Below are 23,204 nucleotides of genomic sequence, written 5' to 3'. Positions count from 1 at the left end.
GGTTTCTCACATGTATTATGTCCATGTTCTAATACTGAACTACACCGCCAAATCCCTTAGTTTTCTTTATTTTTTTCAGGTTTTTTTTCTCCACTTGGGATAAGATTTATTTATTTTTTATTGTTTGGCTTACAGTTTGAGAGCCTACAGTTCATCATGAACAATGAAGGCGTGACAAACTGAAGGGGCCGGGTCTGTTGTGGTGCTAACATAGGGCTGCGAGTTCACATACTGGTAGCCAAGTAGGAGGCAGAGCAGTTGGAGCAAGAAGCCAAGCTGGGCTATAATCCTCAAGGCCAACTCTCCACCCTGGGAACTCAGTCCTTCAGCTTTACCTTCTACAGGTCTATAATCATGATCAGTGCCACCAGCTGGGGAGCAAGGTTTCAAACACATGGACAACTGGGAGATGTTTCACATACAAACTATACCATTCTGTTCCTGATCCCCATAGACTCACTGCCTCTTCATAATGCACAATGCATTGAGTAGAACTTAAAGGTCTTTGTAGCGTTATGGTATTCAAAAGTTCAAAGTCCAAAGTTTCTTCTGAGACTCAAGGCCAACACTTAGCTGTGAGTGAGCAATTGTAAACGAAACGAAACAAAACAAAACAAAAGAAACAACTCGCTAAAAATAAAATGCAAAAAGTAAAAACCAAAAGACAACTTCGTGGACTGACACTCCCTTTCTAAAAGAAAGGAACGGAAACTTAGAGAGGAAAGACCTGATCAAAGCAAGACTGAAACCCTAGGGGGAAATAAACCTGTCAAACCCAGCAGTCCCATGCCCAGCATCTTCAGATTTTGGTTCTGTCCCCTAGGCTTAAATGGAGTTGAGTGTTGATGGCCCTCCAGCTCTGACACCTGAAGCTTGTGTAGTTCTCCTTTTGGGCCAGCTTTACTACATGCCTGTACTTCTTCATGTGCAGTGGCTTCTCAAGCTCTCCCTCACAGTGCCTGACTTTCTAGAGCCTCAGTGAAAACCGCGTGAGGCCATAATGAGAGTGTTCCACATGCCTACTAATTCAAAGCCAAATGCTTGGATGTATAATCAAACTCAGCAACAGTCCATGGAAGGGCTGGACAGCATTGTACCTTTTCACTTTCTGACTGATGGACATCTGCATAATTCTACTTCAAGGCTGCTCTGAGGTGAACCACCACAACACTAATGTGCCACAGTTTTTCTGCTGACACCTACTTCTTCTTCTGGAATCACTGTGTCAAAAGGTTGAACTTTCAGAAGAGTTGTACATGGCTTCTCACAGGGCTACCCATTTGATACCCCCAGCAATGTCTGAGGGTTATCACTTTTCTAAACCCTCCTTAAAGATGATTTTCACTCAGCTCAAATGATTTTGAATAACAATGGTTAACAGTGCCACAGACGCAACACAGGATGATTGCTTTGGACTATTTTGAGCCTAAGGTTCTTTCTGAGGCAAAGATGTGATTACACCTCAGCATAACTCCTGGACATCTTCTGCTTGCAGATTCAACTCTAAGCAAATTAATCTTTCAAATAACAAATTCCAGGCCAAACTCCAAAGCCAAGGTATATCCAGCTATGTTTAGGCCAATCTGGAAAGAAAGTGGTGGCACGTAATGATTAACATGCCCAGGATGTTGAGAACACACAACAAGCCACATGACCTTTCCCTGTTACTTTACACCAAGAGTACAGAAGGCAGAATAGACCTTAGTCAGCAGTTTCGACACTCAGGTACATGGATTTCACACCGCAGACTCTCCTCACAACCCTTTACCCCACTCTTGTGTTTTTCTCCAAGTAATGTCAATGTTGATGAATAGTTTTCCCACTATAAATAGTTTTAATAGCAATCAAGTCCCAATTAAGAAGAGTTTAAAATCTGATTGGAAAAATTTTGTTTCCTCTTGTTATATATATAATATATATTATATATATGCTTTTACATGTGTACATATATGTGCATATAGACTTATACTATGTATACGCATGTGTGTATATCTGTGTCTGTGTTCAGTAACCATTAGTTGATGACTTCACACACACACACACACACGCGCGCGCGCGCGCGTGTGCACATGCACAAACACACACACATAAGCACAGACTTCTATATATAAGCACCCATACCACAAACACTTAAAACAAGCAACTCCCAATGTACAAATATGCACCATAGCCATAAACATGCTCACACATATCTGTGCCCACAGACAGACACACACACACACACACACACAGAGAGAGAGAGAGAGAGAGAGAGAGAGCAGAAATCATAAGTGGGCCATCATGCTGGAAGCACAGTTGTTGAATACAGATTAGGCAAAGGAAATGTCTCAAGTGAGAGCTTAGACACTGCTATCCATCACTTATAAAGTAAACCTGTACTGGGAACTCACTTCTGGGGCACACTATGTTGAGAGAGTTGGAGAAATTTTTCCCTCCAATCCTCACATATCCCACACAAACCCTAACTCTAACTCTAACCCTAACCCTAACCTTAACCCTAACCCTAACCCTGGGATTCATGAATGAAAGACACACACACACACACACACACACACACACACACACACACACAGGCACACAGGCACGCACCCACGCACCCACGAACCCACGCACGCACTCAGGCATGTACATATGCACATACATAGTTAATTTTACTATACCTTGACTCCTTAATGCTGAGCGTTTCTAATCCTCCCTGCTGCTGGCAAACGCCCCCGCCCAGTACCCTCGAGTTAACTGTGGGACTGTGAATGTTAACTTGGTCCCTGGTTGAGCTATTGCTCCAAGCACCAGAGATCCCCAAGGGACAGTAGGTGCTTTGCCTGTTCCCTTGCACCAGGCCCCTATCACTAGCTGCAGCCCCCCCCCCCCCAAATACACAGATTTGTGGCCATCAGTGATGTTGAAAAGAGAATTATACAAATTCTAGGTTTAGAAATATAAAAATTAAAAGAATAAACCCCAAAAGGCCACAGACCCAGGGCTAAGCCCTGCAGCCAGGACTAACAGGCCATAAAGATAAAGGAGCACAGAAAACACTGTCCAGGCAGGACTGGCAAGCCATAAAGATAAGGGAAAGGAATGCAGGAATCAGCCTGAGTTAATGGGACTGATTCATGGGACATCTGGCAGGAAGACATCTCCCCCCAGCTCACTCAGGGCCATATCTCAACTAGGTGTCCTCCAGACCCTGATAAGCCCCTGACTTCTAACACGTACTCTTTCTGCTTTGTTCTCACTGCTATGTTTGAATGAGCCAATTGTATGTAACCACGCCAAAACCCCCTAGCCTTCTCTATATAACCCTCTGACTTTTGAGTTTCAGGGCCGACACCTCTGTCTCCTGCGCGGGATACGTGTCGGCCCGGAGATCTCTGTAATAGGTCTCCGTAATAAACCTCGCCTTTGCTTATTACATCCAAAATGGTCTCTCTGTGTCTGGGGTCCACGATTTCCCAAGACTTGAGTAAGGGTCTCTCTGCGTGGGATCTTTCAATGTAAGGGCAACGCCCCAGGCCCCTCCACAAATAGAGGACATGACCTGTGGTCATGAAGGTTCAAGACAAATCTACATTTTATGAGGTACCTAAAGGCCTGGAGGCCTAGCCAATGAGCTTTCCTTCCCAGAGACTCCTCCCTGCAAAAGGGATTTAATCTCAGGCCCACCCTGAGAAATGGGGTACGGTTTTACACATGCACTTTCCGCCATGACAATAAACACCTCAAAACCTGGGCTGTCTTTTCATCTGGATCCGCTGTGGGGAATCACGGAGGCCTCCGCCCACTGTGCCACCATTTGATCTCCGTGCAAGGCCTCCCGGAGCTCCCAGCACCATCAAGCCACAGACTTCCCCCACCCCCACCCCGCAGGGCCCGGGCAGAGCTCCCGGCTTTCCCCACCCCAGCCCCGGGCCTGACCCAGTCTGTGGCCCCTACTTCATTCTCAGCTCCTCTGCGACTCCGGGTGGCGCCCGGTGTCCAGGAGCCTGAGACCAGGATGGCCCCGGCCACCCTTGCAGCCCCCGGGGACCCCCGAGCCAGCTCCACCTGTCCTGTACCTCAGACTGAGCTTCCCCACCCCGGGCTTCCCTGCGGCCCAGCACCCACTGAGTGACAGCGCAGGGTAAACTCAGTCAGGTTTCCCACAGCCTGAGCGGCCACACCCTGAGGCAGAGCAGACGCAGGACCCACAACCCTGCAACTCAATCTTTGTTTGTTTGTTTGTTTGTTTGTTTGTTTTTTGAGCTGAGGACAGAACCCAGGGCCTTGCGCTTCCTAGGCAAGCGCTCTACCACTGAGCTAAATCCCCAACCCCAATTCAATCTTTTAAAGTCTAGACTTCACCTCTGCTACCCCAGGGGCGGTTCCCAAGTCCACTTACCCTGCTTCTCAGGTGACTGAGGCCCCGGAGGACCAACCACCCCACCCCCCACCCCCTACCTCCCACCCCCTAACCCCCAACCCCCACTCCTTCACTCCCCCACTCCCCAACCAACCACACCCCCAACCCCCAACCCCCAACCCCCAACCCCCAACCCCCAACCCCCACCCCCAATCAGGGGCTCTGCACCTCCTTCCTCTCCCAATTTCCCACCTGCACAAACCTCCCAGCACCGCCCCATTCCACCTGCCCAGCCATTGGTCCCGGGCTCCTTATTGATGGATCAGAAACCAACTGGGGACAAGGACACCCCTCGCCCCCCCACTCCCTCCACCCCTCATTCCCCCACCCCCGCACCCACCCCACCCCACTGTGCACACCGGGGATTCCGGATGCTGGGGCTGGATGAAGTCAAGGCATTAGAATCCCAACAAAAGCCACAGTGGAAGGATTCTGTTAAAGACCAGAATACCTGGAGCCTCACTGCCCCAGGACCATAGTGAGGGGAAGGAACGGGAACGGTTTTTCAGTCTTTTCCACACTTTTTATTCCGTTCTCTACATTCGTAACCTGCATTTACCAACCTTAAAACACCTTAGATCCAAAAACACTTCCTCCGAGCTTTCGTATCCTCAGACCTTGCGAACTTTAAACTTTACACTTTTCTCCTATCCGGTTATTCACCGTGAGACACGGGAGGTCGATAAGCGGGATCCGTTACAGAAAAGTGAGTTTCTTTATCTAAAGAAACTCCAGTCTTCAAACCCTTTAGACCTGAGGAGTAGATTTTACCTGAGTAGGCCGGAGTATAATTCACAGGCCTACGTATCAATTAATGGCAGAGATGGACCAGTTACCCGGATGCCCACCCGACTGGGATCCTGTGGTGTCGATAGCTTCACTGGGGACCAATATCCCACCGCAAGGTCAGCGTTGGCTGCCCTGCCTGGCAACCCTGACCTTCCTGGGGGAGAAACTCGGAAGACCGGCCTGACTCTCTTAAGCAGCACAAGGCCTGTCCTGTGTCCCATTTGTCCACAGTTTGGGCAGGGTGCTGGCAGTGGGTAAGGCATTGGGGCAGTTATGCCCAGTTGTCAGTGCACCCCAATCCAGGTGGAGTCTTTTGTCGCGATGCCCACATCTTCTTGGCGATCTTGAAGGGGTCACTGCTAGGGTTTGGGGGTCTCTGTTATGGTGAGTTAAAGCATCTTAAATGCCATGTTCAGCAGGTTCTCTGACGGCTTTGAGGGCTGCTACCTACCAAGCGAATCTGAGTTAAACAACCTTTGTCTGTTTTTAGTTACCTACTCTAAACTGTCCCTGTATATTAAAATAAATACCTTTTAAAGAGTACAGACAGAGCATAACCATAATTTGTGGAAGGCAAAAACTAAGTTCTAATAAGAGAAAACAATGTAACGCCTTCACAATTAATACCAAATAGGTTACTATTAAGTTACAAGGTTTGGCTGTCAGGGCCACCAAGTGAGGTCCATTGCTTTTCTTTTTTCCAACCCATAACAGAGACGGCTGCCAGCCATGTGGCTGCCATTAAGTCAATGATGCTATGACTCCTCCTTTTTCATCCCATAGTCAAGATGGCAACCAGCCATGTGTTGTTTAAACCATTCCTCCTGTGAGCCTGGGTGTAGCTGTCTGGGCAAGGTCTGAGAAACCCAATTGGATAAATGTCTCAGCAGACACCTGGTGGTATCTGGCAATTGAGGTTTAAACCCAAAAGTGTCCATTTTCTAGTCTTAGCTGGAACCCTAAGGCTCAGCGGCACGTAAGCCTGGGGCTGTACAGTTGGGAATGAGGGTAGTCTAGGGTCAAACATCCAATCACCTTGCCTCTAACTCCTGAATGCTGGGATTACAGCCATGAAAACGGAAAGACCCTCAGACAGAGGAGACTCTCGTCCAGTTCTGAGGACACTCACCACCCCACGAACACACGGGACTCAGTCTTGATGTAAAAACAAGAGGTTTACTTTGGGATACCAATGCATTGGGGCATGACAGGGTCCTCACGCAGGAGGGATGTGAAGAGCCTGGAACAACAAAAATGAACAGCTTAAATAGTCATTTAAGATTACACAGTTTCATTACCTCAGCTATTTCAGTGTCAAGAATAACTATGCAGATGTTTCTTGTCCTGGAATTCCTGGGATAAGGCCGTAACCACATCAATGTAGCTATTTCAGTACCAAGGACGTCTGACTTGATATATGTTTTCTTATCCTGGGGTTCCCAGGACAAGGACCAAGGATATCTGTCTTGGCAGGTGTTTCTCTTCTGGAGTTCCTAGGACAAAGCTACAGCTATGTCAGCACAGCTGCATTCCGTACCAAGGAGATCTCATTTCTAGAGTGGTCAGTTAGCTTCCCAGAGATGTTTCCTGCCTTGTAATTGCCCTGCAGTAAATATGTTCTATACCATCTGTCCTTATGGTCCGGCAGCTTCCTAGAGAGTGGGTAGGAATGTGCTTTCTGTACTTTCTGGTCTATTGTCTAACATCTAGGAGCTAAGCAAGGGCCAGCTTAAAAGATTCTCATTCTTAAGAAATGGTAGTACTGGGGGTTGGGGATTTAGCTCAGTGGTAGAGCGCTCGCCTAGCAAGCGCAAGGCCCTGGGTTCGGTCCCCAGCTCCGGAAAAAAAAAAAAGAAAAAAAAAAAAGAAAAAAAAAAAAGAAATGGTAGTACTAATATCAAATGGGGATCTTTCAAAACCACCATGCACAGCTCAAAAATGGAGTCCTGAATTTACATTTGTGTGTTTGCACATTTTCTTCTGTTTTTTTTGTTTTGTTTTGTTTTTTTAAGCTTTTTTTATTTGTTTGTTTGTTTGTTGTTTGTTGAGACAGGGTTTCTCTGTGTAGTTCTGGTTGTCCTGGAACTCTCTCTGTAGACCAGGCTTGCCTGGAATTCATAGAGATCCTCTTGCCTCTGCCTCTCAAGTGTTGGAATTAAAGGAGTGAGCCACTACCACTTGGACTCTTTTTGAGGCTTTATTCCACCTCCTTAGAAACTCTCACATTCCATGCATATGCTTTTTGGATTGCTATATATTCTTAGTAATTAGCCTTTTCCTCCCAAGCAACATCATTCTTCATAATTTTATCTTCTGAGTTATACTTGGTCCAACATTAGTATAGCGACTTCAGAATTCTATTGGTTAAGGTTGCACCATAAACATTCTTGTAGACAGTACAAAGTTTAATATTGCTTTTTAACCAGTTGAGTACTCACTGTCTTTTACTTGGTGTGTTTAAACAATTCATGATTAATGTATTTTTAAGTGTTGAATATTAAAATCTGTGGCGTTTCTAGTTATAAATTGGACATTTTTATTATTCACTTCATCCCAATGTTGAATTATTACTCACTCCTTGTTGTTCTCTTTGAAAAGCATTTCGTTAACATTTAATGAATTTCCCTACATTAGACTTCAAGCCACCAAGAACCAGTGACTTAGGGTTTCATTGCTATGAAGCGATCCATGACTAAAGCGATTCCTACAAAGGGCAACATTTCATTGGCGCTGAATGTTCAGTTCATCATCATCTTAGCAGAAAGCATGTCAGCTGCAGGCAGACACAGTGCTGGAGAAAGAGCGGAGTCCTCAATCCGAAGGCAGCCAGGAAGTGACGTCTTCCGCCCTGGGTGGAGCTTAAGCATAAGATGTCACAGCCAACCCAAGTGACACACGTCCTCCAACAAGGCCAAACCTACGTCCCAAGGCAGCTCTACTCTGACTTCCCAGGAGGCTCCAGTGCTGTCCCTGCAGTAAAGGACCACATGGTTCTAAAATTCCAGGTCTTGCTTGACCCGGAGGGCATGTTGTGTTCATATGAAAGAGCATCACGATTATGTTTGATACTTGTAGTTGTCCCAGTGTTTACAGTGTACACTTTCCATGAATCAGAGTCTACATTCAAATTACATGCACTATGAAGACCTTAGCATAATAGATTCTCAATGCTCCTTCCTAACTTTGTGGTGCTGTTAATAGCGTCAGCACATGTTTTACTTCTGTGTGTTCTGTAAACACATGGACTATTGATACTGTTTTTACCACTGCCAATTTTCTTTTAGAGAACGTTAAAATAGAAATTATTTAAACTTCCATTTATTTGATTCTTAGTATCTTTTCTGTACAGTATAGATCCTGGTTTCTCTCTGGCGTCATAGTCTTCCCGCCTGAAAAACATTCTATCATGAAATTGATCCACTGATAGAACTGAGTACACAGATGATGTGTACTCAACATTTGTTTGCCTGCACAAGTCTTTATTCTCTTTACTTTACTTTGTATGTACAATTATGGATTAGTAGTTTCTTTCTTCCTGTAGGCCATGTTAAAGATACCTTCAAGCTACTACAAGTTCTGGTATGAAAATGACTATAATTTTTATTTTCACTTTCTGCATTAATGTGGCTCTTATTTCTGTGGTTGCCTTCAAATCTTTTCTTCTCAGAAATTCAAGTATGGCACAACTATGTGTATAGGTTTTTGACAGGCTTGTTGTTTTGGTTACAGATGTAGCTGTTTGGATTTCTGATTTATAGGGCTTTATATTTTTAATTTTCAGATCTATTTACCTTTTTAATATTTTATGAATTTTTAAGTTATGTTGCTGGTATCAATCAATTTTTAAAATTTATCAGCAATTGCTTCTTCAAATATTTCTTTTTTATATTAAAGATGGGTTTGTTGGGAAGATGCTTTCTGGTGGGCAAGGTCACTAGGCCCAAGGACCAAGGCCATGGGAAGTTGCCATGGGGAAAGGGTTAGTAGGAGAGAGAAGAGGAGGAAAAAAAAAGAGCTCTGTTTTTCTTTCAAATCTTTGTTCTGTTCCTTTATTGTGACTTGTGTTATTTTAAGACATCTTCATCTAAACCAAGGAGCTTACTGTGTGCTTTCAGCACCTATGGGTTGGTAACAACCTGCCCCAGGTTAGTTCCTAATGTCTTTTTAAGTGTGGCTTTTCCTGTCATTCATGTATGAATGTATGCATGTATGTATATATGTATGCATGCATGTATGGATGTATTATTTTTAAATTTTTATATAACCTATATTCTACAAGAATGTAAACTGAAAACACATTTTTCATAAATTAATTAACTAATCTCTCTCTCCATTTGGGGAGGCCAAAGAAGGGACAGACTGACACTGGCCTCACCTCTGTACGCGGATCTGTGTGGAAGCAGCTCAACTCTCAAACAGGAGACCGGAGCAGCTTGTCATTCACTTTCATCACCATGAACTCCTCTTGCCTGATTCTGTCTTTATAGTATTCCAACATCATCTTAAGTCTTACACAGAGTCTTGCAAGTACAACAATTGTTCAATGTAGACCAGGCCACCTGTACACTGGTGATACGATAAACTATGCATTATGCATATTAAGCTGCCTTTAACTCTCAAGAACATTAATATTATGTGGTTCAGTGTAACACTATACTACTAAAAGATATTATAAATCCCTTCTTGAAAGACTCCCAGGCTAGGGTCCAAGAATACTGAATTAAAAATGAAAAATTTAGTACTTAAGATTGGAAGTTAAGAAATCAGATTTTCATTATCAGTTTATTCTTCCAAATTTTTTTTTTTTGGTCAACACTCATGTTCTGGCTAGTTTTATGTCAATTTGACACAAACTGGAGTCATATCAGAGGAGAGAACCACAATTTAAAAATGTTTCATAAGACTGGGCTGGGGGCAAGCCTGTAAGGCATTCTTCATCAGCCATTGATGTGGGTGGGGCCCAGACCATTGTGGATGGGGCCATGGCTGGGCTGGGGGTCCCCTGTGCTATAGAAAAGCAGACTAAGCAGGCCACAGCGAACAAGGCAGTAAGCAGCACCTTTATATTATTATTATTATTATTATTATTATTATTATTATTATTATTATTATTATTATATTACCATTTAGGAGACTTGGTCAGCTTCATTTTCTCTACCAATTAAACAATCAAAAGGCTGGAAAAAACTTGACAGCCTGCTGGTGGAAGAATGCATTATGCAAAACCTTTGTTTTAAGCTACCAGGCTTTTGTCTAAGGTCAACAAATTAGAGGAACAGAAGAGATGGCTCAGTGGTGAAATGACTTTTGTGCAAGCACGAGGACCTGAGTTCAAATGCCCAGAACCCACCTGCAAATTAGGCGTGGTGCCGATGTGTTTGTAACCTCAGTACTGTGGAATATGAGGGAGGCAGACAGATCTTAGAGCTGGCTGGACACCAGTCTCACAGAATCAATAAGGTATATACAGGTGTGAGTGTGCATGAGTTGTGTATGAGAATATATATCTATATCTATATCTATATCTATATCTATATATATATATGAGTTTGTGTGAGTGTGTATGAGTGTGTGAGAGTGTGTGTGTGATGTAGGGTGAATTTGCGTAGGACCTTTCTGGATTTGAGGAGGAAAACAGCAGTCATTCTGCACATTCTGAGTTGTAAGCGTCTAGGATAAAATCAGAAGCTCTGTGACTTTTACAAGAGCAGGGAACCTGGTTGCCAGGAGCAGAGCGCACAGTGGTCAGGACGGCTGCCTGAAAGGCCAGGTGGGCTAACAGTAGGGAGTACTAGACTTCTGCCACAAAATGAGAGTCCCTGGGAAAGCTTTATAGCTTCTGTGCACATGCAGCCAGCAATGTGGAGCGACTTGTGTACACATCTGAGCCACAATATTTAGGACAGTGGCCTTTGACAAGTCTGCCTTTCCAAACTGCATGAGGATTCTTATCATTCAAGTCTAACACAAGAAAAAACATGGGAGGTTCCAACTCGAACACAAGCAACCTAGACATGGTCTGGACATTTTATGGACATTTTACTCAGATCTTGAGTTGATTCAAATGTGAGTGCATAGCACCCTCCATTAAGTCATCTCACCCCAATGTAGCCAGAGTTCACAGTCTTCCTAATCAAAAATCCACTTACTATAGAATGCTTCTAGCACAACTGCCGAAAAGATGACCACAGTTCCTGTCAGCTACGATCTATTTTTTTTCTTTTGTTTTTTGAAACAGAAATGGATTCCTAGAAGTTGGTGGGAATCTATTAAAATGAATTACTAAAGCTGCAGTGGACTACATGCAGAGAGAGGATGGTTAAGTGCCTGACTCAGTAATTCACAAGCAAGAAAGAGCATTGTTATTTTTATTCAAAATAAACAATGCACCAGGGGGCTGCTTTCAGGGTCATTTGCCTTATGTGTTCTTTTGTGTCAAACCTCTAAGGGCACCCTAAATACCATGACCCCATGTAGCTATGTTCACTGTCTAGATGGCCACTCTCCTGTTGTCAAAACCCCAGGTGTGCTTGAGACTCAGGTAAATGATGATTGGTTCTCACTAAACTTGACAATCCCTTATCAAAAGCTGGACTAAGCTTGGCCACCAGAGCCTGGAAGGGATCGATATCTGCAGTAGATCTGTAGGGAGGGTTTTATTCACTTAGGTGCATTAAAAAGTCCACGACAGAAAACAGCTTCTCTAAAGCATCCTTGTCAAGCTTGGATGCTGTCCTCTCGGCTGTCCCTGAACAAAACCCATCAGAGTCAAGCACAATGAGAAGACTCCTGGTTCATAATAAAATCGGGGATATCAGAGGGCTCCTGCTGGGCCTCGTCCTTTCTCAGGACTCCTAGGGATTTTCCCAGATTTGTAAGGTTCTACACTAATAGGTTAGTTCAATAATACGTATGTGAACCCTTCTGCTTAGGGAAAAAATAAGACCAGGCTGACTCATTACGGTAGCCTATTTTGGTAAGTTCAATTTCTCATTCTTACAAAGCTCTGTGGCCTGAGTTGGGGCCTGGTTCTCTCAATTCTAACACTCGGTGACTTTCCACATCTAGCAAAAATTGTTTTAAATATCTATGACTTACAAAGCAACAAGGGGGAATGGGAGCAGCGAGCACTGACTTTTAGGAAGAAATAACAACCTTTGAGGAAGGTAGAAGAAAGAACATCTGGAATTTAAGACAGACAGTGTTGCTGGAATCTCCAACCGCTTAAAAACCACACAATCCAGTTGTTAGAATCATAAGCTCTATGCCTAGATTGGGCAGATACTAACTTATTCCCCTCCTCATCTCCTCTCTACCTGCCCCTACTCTCTAAGACCTCCCACCCCGGCTTTCCCCTCCACTGCCCAATCACAGACTCTAGCCTTTATTGTCCAGTTAAAATGGGGAGAAGACTTACCTGAGATCACCTGACTACTTGATGGACTGCTTGCCAGGGGCAGCCCTCAGGAGGAAGCAGAATTAACATCAGAATGTGAATAGCATCAGGCCAACCCACAACAAGACTGAACCAGAGAGTTGGAAAAGAGAGTGCAGTGCAGCAGGCAGCAGATGGGTCCCTGGTCAAGGCTTAGGCTGTGCAGATCATTCCATGTTTATTCCTAAAAATACACTTCCAGAAAGCTATGTGAGGGCTGGCAACACGGCTCAGAGGGGATGAAAAAGCACTTACCACATAAACCTAAAGACCTGAGGGCAAGTTCCAGAGCTCATGCAAAGGTAAACAGAGCCAGTTCCACGGAGTTACCCTGATCTTCACAAATGTGCCCACACATTCACCATATACTGTATGCACAACAAAATTAATAATTTTTGTCAAAAACTTTAAAAATAAATGTGATATGAATACCATATTTTAGTACATTGGATCTTACACAAATTGCACTCAGATAACTAACATTAGTGTGGAAATCTTTTTGCATGTTATTTAGAGTAATGCACAATATGTGAGTGGTATAAACCCTGTTGCTCATATGAGAAAAGTGAAGCTCTCAGAAGATGAATGGAGTGACAAACCAGCAGTGAACAGAAGAGCCAGAGGAGACGGGGCTATGAACACGAGAGATGAGTAGCAGAGCTAGGTGCACACAATGGACAAGAAGTGAGGGCTGCAGAAGCTCAGAGAAGTGGGCCAAGGTGGAGGTGGAAGGCAACCTGAGAAATGCAGGTGTCCCCTGCAAAGCTGCATGAGTTCTGTGCCATGACTAGCTTAGGAACAGAAAAGCCCTCAGCACAATTTTGTGCTGTCTTTCTTGGTCTCACACCTAAGATGCAAACCATCCCTTTGTATCCAGTCTGTGTACGTCACCCACCCATGTGTTGCTCCATCACTGTTTCTGCAGCTGTGTTCAGATAACCCTTCTGTAGAAGCCCATTGCTACCACAGTGCTTGCGTCTTCTGGCTATCTTTATCTTACTACGGAGTGGCATTGCCATCTCTTATCATCCCAGGAAGAGCAGTGCACGTAATATTTTAAGGGTAAAACAACCCGTTTGTGTTACTTTTACTGTAGGATTCAGTTAAACATGGCTGTTAACCTGCTGTTGTCTTTAATTTATAGGCTAAAATTTATCGTCAACATCCATGTACAGAAAAACAGCATGCATAAGGCTTGGTGCTATTCCACTAGAGTCTCTCCATGCATTTCCCATGGATAAGGAATTACTGGTGCTACTGAAAGGACAGAGCACAGTACAAAAATACATACTGAACGCACTTGCCATGATTAATGTGTTTATGCACACACCCAGTCCAAAGGAGAACATGGAAGCCATCATTTAATCAAAGCCTCCTTAGTAAATGCGCTGCCACAGTACCAAGAACCAGGTGTAGGCCTGCAAGGTTTAAGAGAAAACGCATACTCCAACCATTTGTGTTAAGAAAATGCCAAAACTTTTATTGAGGTTCACCGAAGATATACCCCAAGCCCACCAAGTGAAAGCACAATGGAGAAAGAAGTTTACATTCTCAGCAGGAAAACAGAAACTGAAACCCAGTGCTGACTTCAAAAGATCTCAGTACCCAGGCAGAAAGGCCAGGATATTCCTGTGTCAGGAACAAAAGGCTTCCACCTCATCAGCAAGGCTCAGCAGGGGCAGCCACTGATGGGGCCCAGGAGGGTTCGACCTCCATAAATGTACAATTTTCAGCCAACTAAAGCTTATGTACCAAAATATTTTTAGTTAATGCTGTTTTATATGGGAATATTTCTACAATGAGATAAGTCCTATAAAACATGGAACACAAGTCTTGGCACACAGAGTTTAGTAAAGGGTAATAATTTTTAATGTTATTAAGTGTATTATGTAAGTGCCTGCCTTAGGAATCAGAGTAAAGAGTATAATTACTCCTCTTGGTGGTCCAAGGTCCTCATAGTAAATATTAATTACTTAATGAGGCTCTGAGCACAAGGACATCTTGGAAGTGGCCAGGAATTCTGGGGTTGTTGGCTCCTGCACAGCTCCAGTGCGAGGTCTGGCTAATGGTGGGACTGGCAGTCAGCTAATTACCACTCACTCTATCAAGCTGTCAGTTCTCATGGCTATCAATGTGCCTGCACTGGCTATTTCTCACCTCACAATTTCCTACCTCCGAGCATCTCTGAGCCGAGACACTGAGCCAATTCAATATTGGAAAAACATACAAACAAGGACTGGACTGTTTAACCTACCTCAACCCATTACCCAATTGTTCAGAAACCCTGAGGTTTCCAGAGTGAAGTCTGTGAGGCTTTCTAGGTGCGATGCTGCATAGCTATAAGAACAGCAATCAAGAGACTGAGGCAGGAGGATTGCAACCTTGAGGCCAGCCTGAGCTACATAGTGATACTCTGTCTCAAAAAATAAAATAAAGGAGCAGGTAAGAGGCCACCTGCCTCAGAACTTTCCCACACCCTCACACTGGATCCCAGGAAAACCTAAGAAGGTCCGCAAAATCAAATGGGTGCTGTCTTAGGTGGGGTTTCTCCTGTTGTGAAGAGACACCATGGACATAGTGAAAGGAGAATTATAAAAATTCTAGGTTTAGAAATATAAAATTAAAAGAGTAAGCCCCAAAAGCCCCAAACTCAGGGCTAAGCCCTGCCGCCAGGAAATAGCAGGGCATAAAGATAAAGAAAAGGAATACAGGATCCAGCTCAGGCTATCGAGGACTGACCCATAAACCATCCACAGACATCCCCCCAGCTTACTCAGAGTCATACTTTAACCAGATGTCCTCCAGACCCTGATAAGCCCTTACTTGTGCTTTTCAGCCATTGTGTCCTGCAGAGAGCACTCCAAGAAACCGGGCAGCCCAAGCCTAACCAGAGGTGTTTCAAATACAAATGCTCCATCAATTCTGGCAAACTTTTAAAAATAATGAGGATCTGAAGACTCTACCCTTCTCCTGACTTAGTAGCTCTGTTCCAGGAACCAGGGGGGCCATAAAACCTTCTGGCATCCCCTTATCTCCTGGAGCCATAAAACAATCTTATAACTTGTGGTGCCTTCCCCTTTGACATCCCCCATCCCCTGGTGCTCACAGCCTCTGCCTTTAAATACTCTTTTTCCCAGCCTCTCGGGCCGACACCTCTGTCTCCTGCGTGGGATACGTGTCGGCCCGGAGATCTCTGTAATAGGTCTCTGTAATAAACCTCGCCTTTGCTTATTACATCCAAAATGGTCTCTCTGTGTCTGGGGTCCGAGATTTCCTAAGACTTGAGTAAGAGTCTCTCTGCGTGGGATATTTCATAATGGGGGCTCGTCCGGGATCTGCGCGACCACCCCAGACTCCGAAGACCCCTTGGAGGTGAGTTAGATGTTTGTCTGAGTGTTTCTGTGTGAGCGGCGCCGCATTTGTCAGTCTGTGTCTGTCTCTGTTTTGGTTCCGCCGTGTGTGTATATATGTGTGTCTCGGTACCGGTGGAGTCTCACTCTGGTCAGTACTTAGAGAGTGGACGTGGAGTCTAACTCTGGTCAGTACTTAGAGAGTGGACGTGGAGTCTCACTCTGGTCAGTACTTAGAGAGTGGACGTGGAATCTCACTCTGGTCAGTACTTAGAGAGTGGACGTGGAATCTCACTCTGGTCAGTACTTAGAGAGTGGACGTGGAGTCTCACTCTGGTCAGTACTTAGAGAGTAGATGTGGAATCCCACTCCGTCAGAGGTTGCGTTCGGCTGCCTATTTAAGTATAGGCGCGGACAAGTGTGCTTGGTCGTTAGGACAAGAGGACACTCTGGAATCCTGTTGGGAGGTGGAATCAGATGGTCCGTCTCATCCCAGAAGCAGCTAAGGTTAAGCTGCAGTTTGGGCCAGGTACTGAAGGTACCAGGCATCTGTGGAAATTGGTTATAGGATGCTTTGTCTTGATATTGTTTGTCTGGTTTGTTTTCTGTGGTATTGTCGAGTGTTTTTTTTTTTTTTTTTTTTGGCTTAGACTGACGACTGTGTTTAAAATCATAAAACTGTTTGCTTTGTTCGTCAAAGAGTTTTACTTGGTCCTCTTGGTGCTTAAGTTAAAAGTTAAAAATAATTTGATTGAGAGAAATTGTTTTCTGCTAGGGAGTTTTGTCTTTCTCTCTTGAGCCTCCTCCCCAAGGAGAGAGGCCCCTCCCTTTACTCCCCTTGATCAGCCTAGCTGCTGTTAACAGTTGTGTAAACAGACATTAACAAAAACCTTGAGGAAGAAACCGCTTGTAAATAAAAATTTCCCCAGATTAGGCCGCTGGCTATTGAACAAGTATAGTGAGTAGAAAATTTAATTTTATGAACCCCGCTCTAGTGGAGGTGTGTTGGTTGATAGCCAACGTTAATTTTTAAAACATAGTGTTTTATCTGTGCTTATGCTCGCAGCACACAGTAGAGGGGAGCGAAACTAGCTGCGGAGCTGCTACAGTGAGCATGAGGACTTCTCAAGTCTCACCCAATTTTTCTGGCTCTTCAGGAGCTGTTTAAAAGGAAAAGGCTTAAGATAGAAAGAAACACTATAGAGAGATTTCTTAGTGAATTGCTACACCTTGGTTCGCTATCTCTGGGAATCTCACAGTGGACAGCTGAGATAAGCTAGAAAAGGATTTAAATTTTGCTTGAGAGCAAGAAATCTTAAAGACGGAGTTTCAGCCGGTATGGCACTTAGTGCGTAGCTGCCTAAAAGATCAGAAATGCTGTCAACAGGCTATAAAAAAGGGACAGGCTGTGTTAGAAATGCTACAGGAAGAATGATCTAAAAAGGCTGAGAGTGAGGTGGGGGAGGACTCTAAGGAAAACAAGAACAAGAAAGGAATTTCTGCTTTTAGTGGCCAGACCTTCAACTCTTGCTCACAGAGAGTGCTCATTAAGAAAAGTTCTTTAGGGAGCCTGCCTTATCTGCTGGCCCTATTCCAAGAGAGGAGTCAGTCTCCAGCATTAAATTACTTTTCTCACTGGTCATCATTAGCATGGAGAATGCCTTTGATCCTATCCCCACAGCAGCCAGTTCCTGCCCCTGTGGTCGAATTGTCCCAGGTTGGGGGACAGAGAAGCCCCTAAAATAGTTTCAAAAAATCTACAACAAACTGTAAAGAACTTTGTTTTGTTTTTCCAGTCAAAATTTAAAATTCAGGCTTTGGCTGTGGCCAAGGTCAGGATTAATGTTTTCTTTTCCATGGGCCTTCAGCCCACTGAGAAAGTTTGGTAAAGGGCTGCTACTGAGGTCCTGAAAGGCCCAGGTGAACTGGTTACAATTCTTTTGTCAGCTGCTTAGTATCTAACACCCAGGTTCTAACATCTCTCCATCCTTTTGTTATTAGTTCTTACTGGAAGCCTAGTGCCATTTAGAGGATGGGTCTCTTGAGTGATAAAGCCACTGAGCTGGCACTAAAGGGAGGTACTCCTTAAGGGAAAATCTAAGTCCAGAGAGACAACTGGTAACAGATAGACTGCCCCTCTGCTCACTTTTCTGTTTCACAGACACAAGGCTTTTTTGTCCCAAGAAAGCCTCCTGGCTTAGCTGTGTGACTAAATGCTATTTGCCCTCTTCAGTGGACCTCTATTCTCAAGATTCTCTTGTTTTCTCACCATCCCATTTGAGATGCTTGTTAGTAACTGTTACAGGTCTTCTTTACCACCGAGGAAAGACAGAATCCTACTAGAGGCCAGAAAAAGTGTTCCAGAGATGGATAGAAGGCCCTCACTTCTGCTTGCTCTCTTCAGACGCCTGAAGGTAGGGAGTGCTCCAGGTCTGCCGCCAGACTCCAAGGGTGGGTCTCTGAGGGGCTGGAAAATGCCCCACCAATCTGGCTAAGATAAAAAAAGGATATGAAGAAAAAGTTACAAAAATTTGAAGGGTTAAGTTAAGTTGCTGAGAGTTAGTATAAGTTACGGAGAAAGTAAGGTTAAAAAAGAAAGAGGTAAAAAGAACAGAAAACTAGGGAAGAAAAGAGACAAAAAGAAGAGGAAGTTAGAGAGCTAAAGAGAGATAAAAGACAAGAGAGGAACATATACTGGCCACAGTAGTTAAGGAACCTAGGAAGATAGTACCTGGCAACAGAAGAGAATTCCTGGCTAAAGATCAGTGTGCCTAATACAAAGAAAAAGGACACTGGGTCAGGGACTGCCCAAGAAAGAACAAGAGGGGCCACTGGAGAGCTTCTTGGTCCTAGAGTGCTGGACAGGGACCCAATGCTCTGTGCTCCTATGGCCCCCCCCACCAGTGGGCCAATATCCAAAGACCTTGAGTGCAAGGAGCTACTGGCAACGAACAATACTTATGGACTGCCCGAAGAAGAGTGGACCTTGGCGTGGGCCAGGTAACCCACCCACCAATTCATAGTCATCCCTGACTGCCCCTATCCCTTGCTCATGAGAAAATTGCTCTCCAAATTGTCTTGCGTGGGCTGAAATGGCTGGGTGAGGCCATGTGTATACATATCTATAGACTGTGTATGTGGAGCTTAAGACCTGTCTCAGTGCACCAGTACCTGATGCTGGGAGATGAATGGCTTAGCGCTATTCTGCCTGGAACACATCACTCCTGCCAGCCGGGCACTAACAATTATCACCCAGTCCAGGACTTAAACTGTGATAGAGTGGCTGATAGAGTGTCCCAAAAGATGGGACCACTGGTCAGCTGCCATGGACTAGATTCTCCACCGGTTGGGGACAATCTGGTCACCTTGCTGCCCAATCCAGACCTTGAGCCACCACAGCACGAGTGTCAAACACTGACAGAAGCACATGGGTGGAGGAAAGACCTCTGCGACTGGCTGATTGACCCCTGCTGAAAGCCGAGGACCTTGTCCACAGACAGGAACAGTTCTCTTCATGACTGAAGGTCAGAGATAAGTGGGTGCTGCCATGGTGGACAACACAATGTCATCTAGAATGGCTGAACCCCAACCCCCCAGCAATCAGCGCCACAGATGTCTTTGCCATCTCTTAGATGCCCTGATGAAGCCAACAACTGTGAGTACTATTCATTGCCCAGGATATCAGGAGGAAGAGATTCAGTGACATGGGACAGTAACAAAACAGATAAAGTGGCTCGGGAAATGGCTATACAGGAGCCTATCCTGGTCACAGGCCTACAGGAGACAGCCACTGGAAACTGAGATTAGACTAAGAGATGGCCTCACTTAGAATGTACAACAGAAGAAAAGGCCCAAGTTGTTTAAAAGATAAAAAGACAATGACACACTTGGGGAAAAAGCTGTACCCCCACCCCCAGAGAACAAACAAAAGACTCACTTTGACAAATAAAAAAATAGACTCATTTAAGAGATAAGAAGTTTGTCCAAATAGTTAAAATATATATAACAGACTTTAAGATTTTAGCCAAGAGAGACAGTAAAAAAGTATAAGATACGTCAGTAAGTAAATGCTTAACAAACAAACAGGACAAAGAGACCTAGAGAGTTTAACGAAAAGTCGAAGTGAACTTCACTGAGATAAAACCAGAAAAATATAATCACAAGTATCTCCTAGTGCTTGTAGATACTTTTTCAGGAATAGATAGAAGCTTTCCTCACCAAACGAGAGACGGCCTCTACAATCATCAAGAAGATACTGGAAGAAATCTTCCCCAGGTCTGGAATGCCCAAGGTAATCTGGTCAGACAACGGCCCTACTTTCGTTGCCAAGGTAAGCCAGGGTGTGGCCAAGTATTTAGAGGTCGATTGGAAATTACATTGTATTTACAGACCTCAAAGTTCAGGACAGGTAGAGTAAATAAATAGAACTCTAAAAGAGACCCTGAACAAATTGACCATGGAGACTGGCACAGACTGGGTGACACTCCTTCCCTCTTGCTCTCTTCAGAGCAATAAATACCCCTTCCAGATTCAGCCTTACCCCCTTTGAGATCTTATATGGGGCCTCAGCTCCCCTGACTGTATTAGATGATGTTACTGAACCAACATGTCATAGTGCCATAGTAATAATGATTTGTGTGCCAGGCTAAAAGACCTACAGGTGATACAGAAAGAAATCTGCTCACAGCTGACAGCAGCCTATGCCCCGGAGACCCCTGAGACATCCCATCAGTTCCAGGTCGGAAGCAGCTACACTGAGCCCAGACACTCGAGCCTCGCTGGAAAGGACCATACCTGGTGCTGCTGACCACCCTGACAGCCGTCAATTCTCAGCCCTCACCAGTCGTGTACTAGCTGTTAGGGCTGAGAGCTGAGACCTAGAGGGAAATTCAGTCATGTTTGTCCTGGGTTCCATCGAGATAGGTGTGGGGATAGGCTTGATTTCTATTACAAATGATGTAACATTACATATGTTAGTACTCCTAACACTTCTTGGGACTGTGCCTCAGGGATCACAACCTGTATAAGTTTAGAAGTTCTGAAAGACAGTCATGACCTTGGTGTATAGGTTCAGATAGTGTCCAGATTGAAATCCTGATGCTAAAGACTTAGTAAGAGACAAAAAAAAGGAGTTGAGAATTACTTAGGGCTAGAGCTATCTAGGTGCTGCAAGGGCAGCACAAGGACATCTGCTGTTGCCCTACAATACAAGGCTTATAGAGAATTCAGAACTGCCATTGACTCAGATATAAAAAGAGTGAAAGACTTTTTAGCTGACCTCCAAGAATACCTAACCTCCCTCTCAGAGGTAGTCCTTCAAATTAAGAAAAGATCAGACCTGATATTCCTTAAAGAAGGAGTCTGTGTGCTATACTGAAAGAAAAATGTTGCTTCTATACAGACCATTCAGGAGTAATTAAAGACTCCATAAATAAACTTAGAAAAAGGTTAGACAAAAGACAGACAGAAAAACACATCAGAGATGGTTCGAGAGCTAGTTTAGTAGATCTGCCTGGATGACTACCCTACTCTCTGCTAGAGCTGGGCCGTTATTAATAATTTTCTTGGTTTTAGTTTTTGGCTCCTGCGTGACAAACAGGTTAATTGCTTTTGTTAAAAATCGAGTGGGTGCTGTGCGGTTGATGGTTGTGAGACAACAGTACCAGTCAGTTAGACAACTGGTGAGACCAAATACGAGACTTGATATCAAAATTCTAAGATTAAGGGGTTGGGGATTTAGCTCAGTGGTAGAGCGCTTGCCTAGGAAGCGCAAGGCCCTGGGTTCGGTTCCCAGCTCCGAAAAAAAGAACCAAAAAAAAAAATTCTAAGATTCGAATTATTTAGTAGGAGAAGATGGGGATGAAAGGAGAATTATACAAATTCTAGGTTTAGAAATATAAAATTAAAAGAGTAAGCCCCAAAAGCCACAAACTCAGGGCTAAGCCCTGCCGCCAGGAAATAGCAGGGCATAAAGATAAAGAAAAGGAATACAGGATCCAGCTCAGGCTATCGAGGACTGACCCATAAACCATCCACAGACATCCCCCCAGCTTACTCAGAGTCATACTTTAACCAGATGTCCTCCAGACCCTGATAAGCCCTTACTTGTGCTTTTCAGCCATTGTGTCCTGCAGAGAGCACTCCAACAAACGGGGCAGCCCAAGCCTAACCAGAGGTGTTTCAAATACAAATGCTCCATCAATTTTGACAAACTTTTAAAAATAATGAGGACCTGAAGACCCTACCCTTCTCCTGATTTAGTAGCTCTGTTCCAGGAACCAGGGGGCCATAAAACCTTCTGGCAGTCCCCTTATCTCCTGGAGCCATAAAACAACCTTATACCTTGTGGTGCATTCCCCTTTGACATCCCCCATCCCCTGGTGCTCACAGCCTCTGCCTTTAACTACTCTTTTTCTCAGCCTCTCGGGCTGACACCTCTGTCTCCTGCGTGGGATACGTGTCGGCCCGGAGATCTCTGTAATAGTTCTCCGTAATAAAACTTGCCTTTGCTTATTACATCCAAAATGGTCTCTCTGTGTCTGGGGTCCGCGATTTCCTAAGACTTGAGTAAGGGTCTCTCTGCATGGGATCTTTTAATAGCAACTCTTATAAAGGAAGATACTTACTTAGGGCTGGCTTACAGTGTAGTCCATTATCACCACGGGAAGCACAGTGGCACACAGGCAGAGTTGGTGCTGGAGAGGTAGCCGGCATTTCTATATCTGGATTGACAGGGATCAAGAAGAGAAACGGAACAACTAGGCCTGGCTTGAGCATCTGAATTCTCAAAGCCCACAGCACAGCGACAAACTTCCTCCAAAAAGGCCACACCTCCTAACGGTGCCACTGCTTATGGGCCTACGGGAGCCATTTTCACCCGGATCGTCACAGGTAGGAAGAACATATGTGTGTGATTGTCAGCCGCTGTCCAGGTAGTGTGGTAGAGGGAGGAGTGGCGTGGACAATGTGCAGACTGAGTGTTTCGGGGCAGGTATGACTTCAAGACTAGAAATACTCTCTAAAGTAAATAGTTTGCTCAAATGCCCACACGCCTCTTCCTTTGTCCCTGTCCTTTAGAATGCAGAACTGACATTTAATCAGGATTCTAGGGGAATTAAGGCCCCCACACTGCCGAGCTGAACTTGTGGTAGATGCTTGCCTGTCCAATCCTTTCCTCTTATTCTTTCAGCCACATTCTTTAATCGCATCTTCTGAGAAAAGACATATG

General features: G+C 44.5%; 1 long non-coding RNA gene across 1 annotated transcript; it reads left to right on the top strand.

The window, feature by feature from the left end:
* The first annotated feature begins 15,770 nt into the window (after nt 1-15,770).
* On the top strand, nt 15,771-22,331 carry LOC148002111 (uncharacterized). Its single transcript, XR_015634546.1, has 2 exons — nt 15,771-15,998; nt 20,621-22,331. It is a non-coding gene; the product is annotated as an uncharacterized LOC148002111 (long non-coding RNA).
* The last annotated feature ends 873 nt before the right edge of the window (nt 22,332-23,204 follow it).

Source organism: Rattus norvegicus, chromosome 12 (assembly GCF_021556685.1).
Source record: "Rattus norvegicus strain SHRSP/BbbUtx chromosome 12, alternate assembly SHRSP_T2T, whole genome shotgun sequence".
Taxonomy (NCBI): domain Eukaryota; kingdom Metazoa; phylum Chordata; class Mammalia; order Rodentia; family Muridae; genus Rattus; species Rattus norvegicus.
The sequence above is the reverse complement of the archived record's forward strand: the minus strand, read 5'-3'. Positions and strand labels throughout refer to the sequence as shown.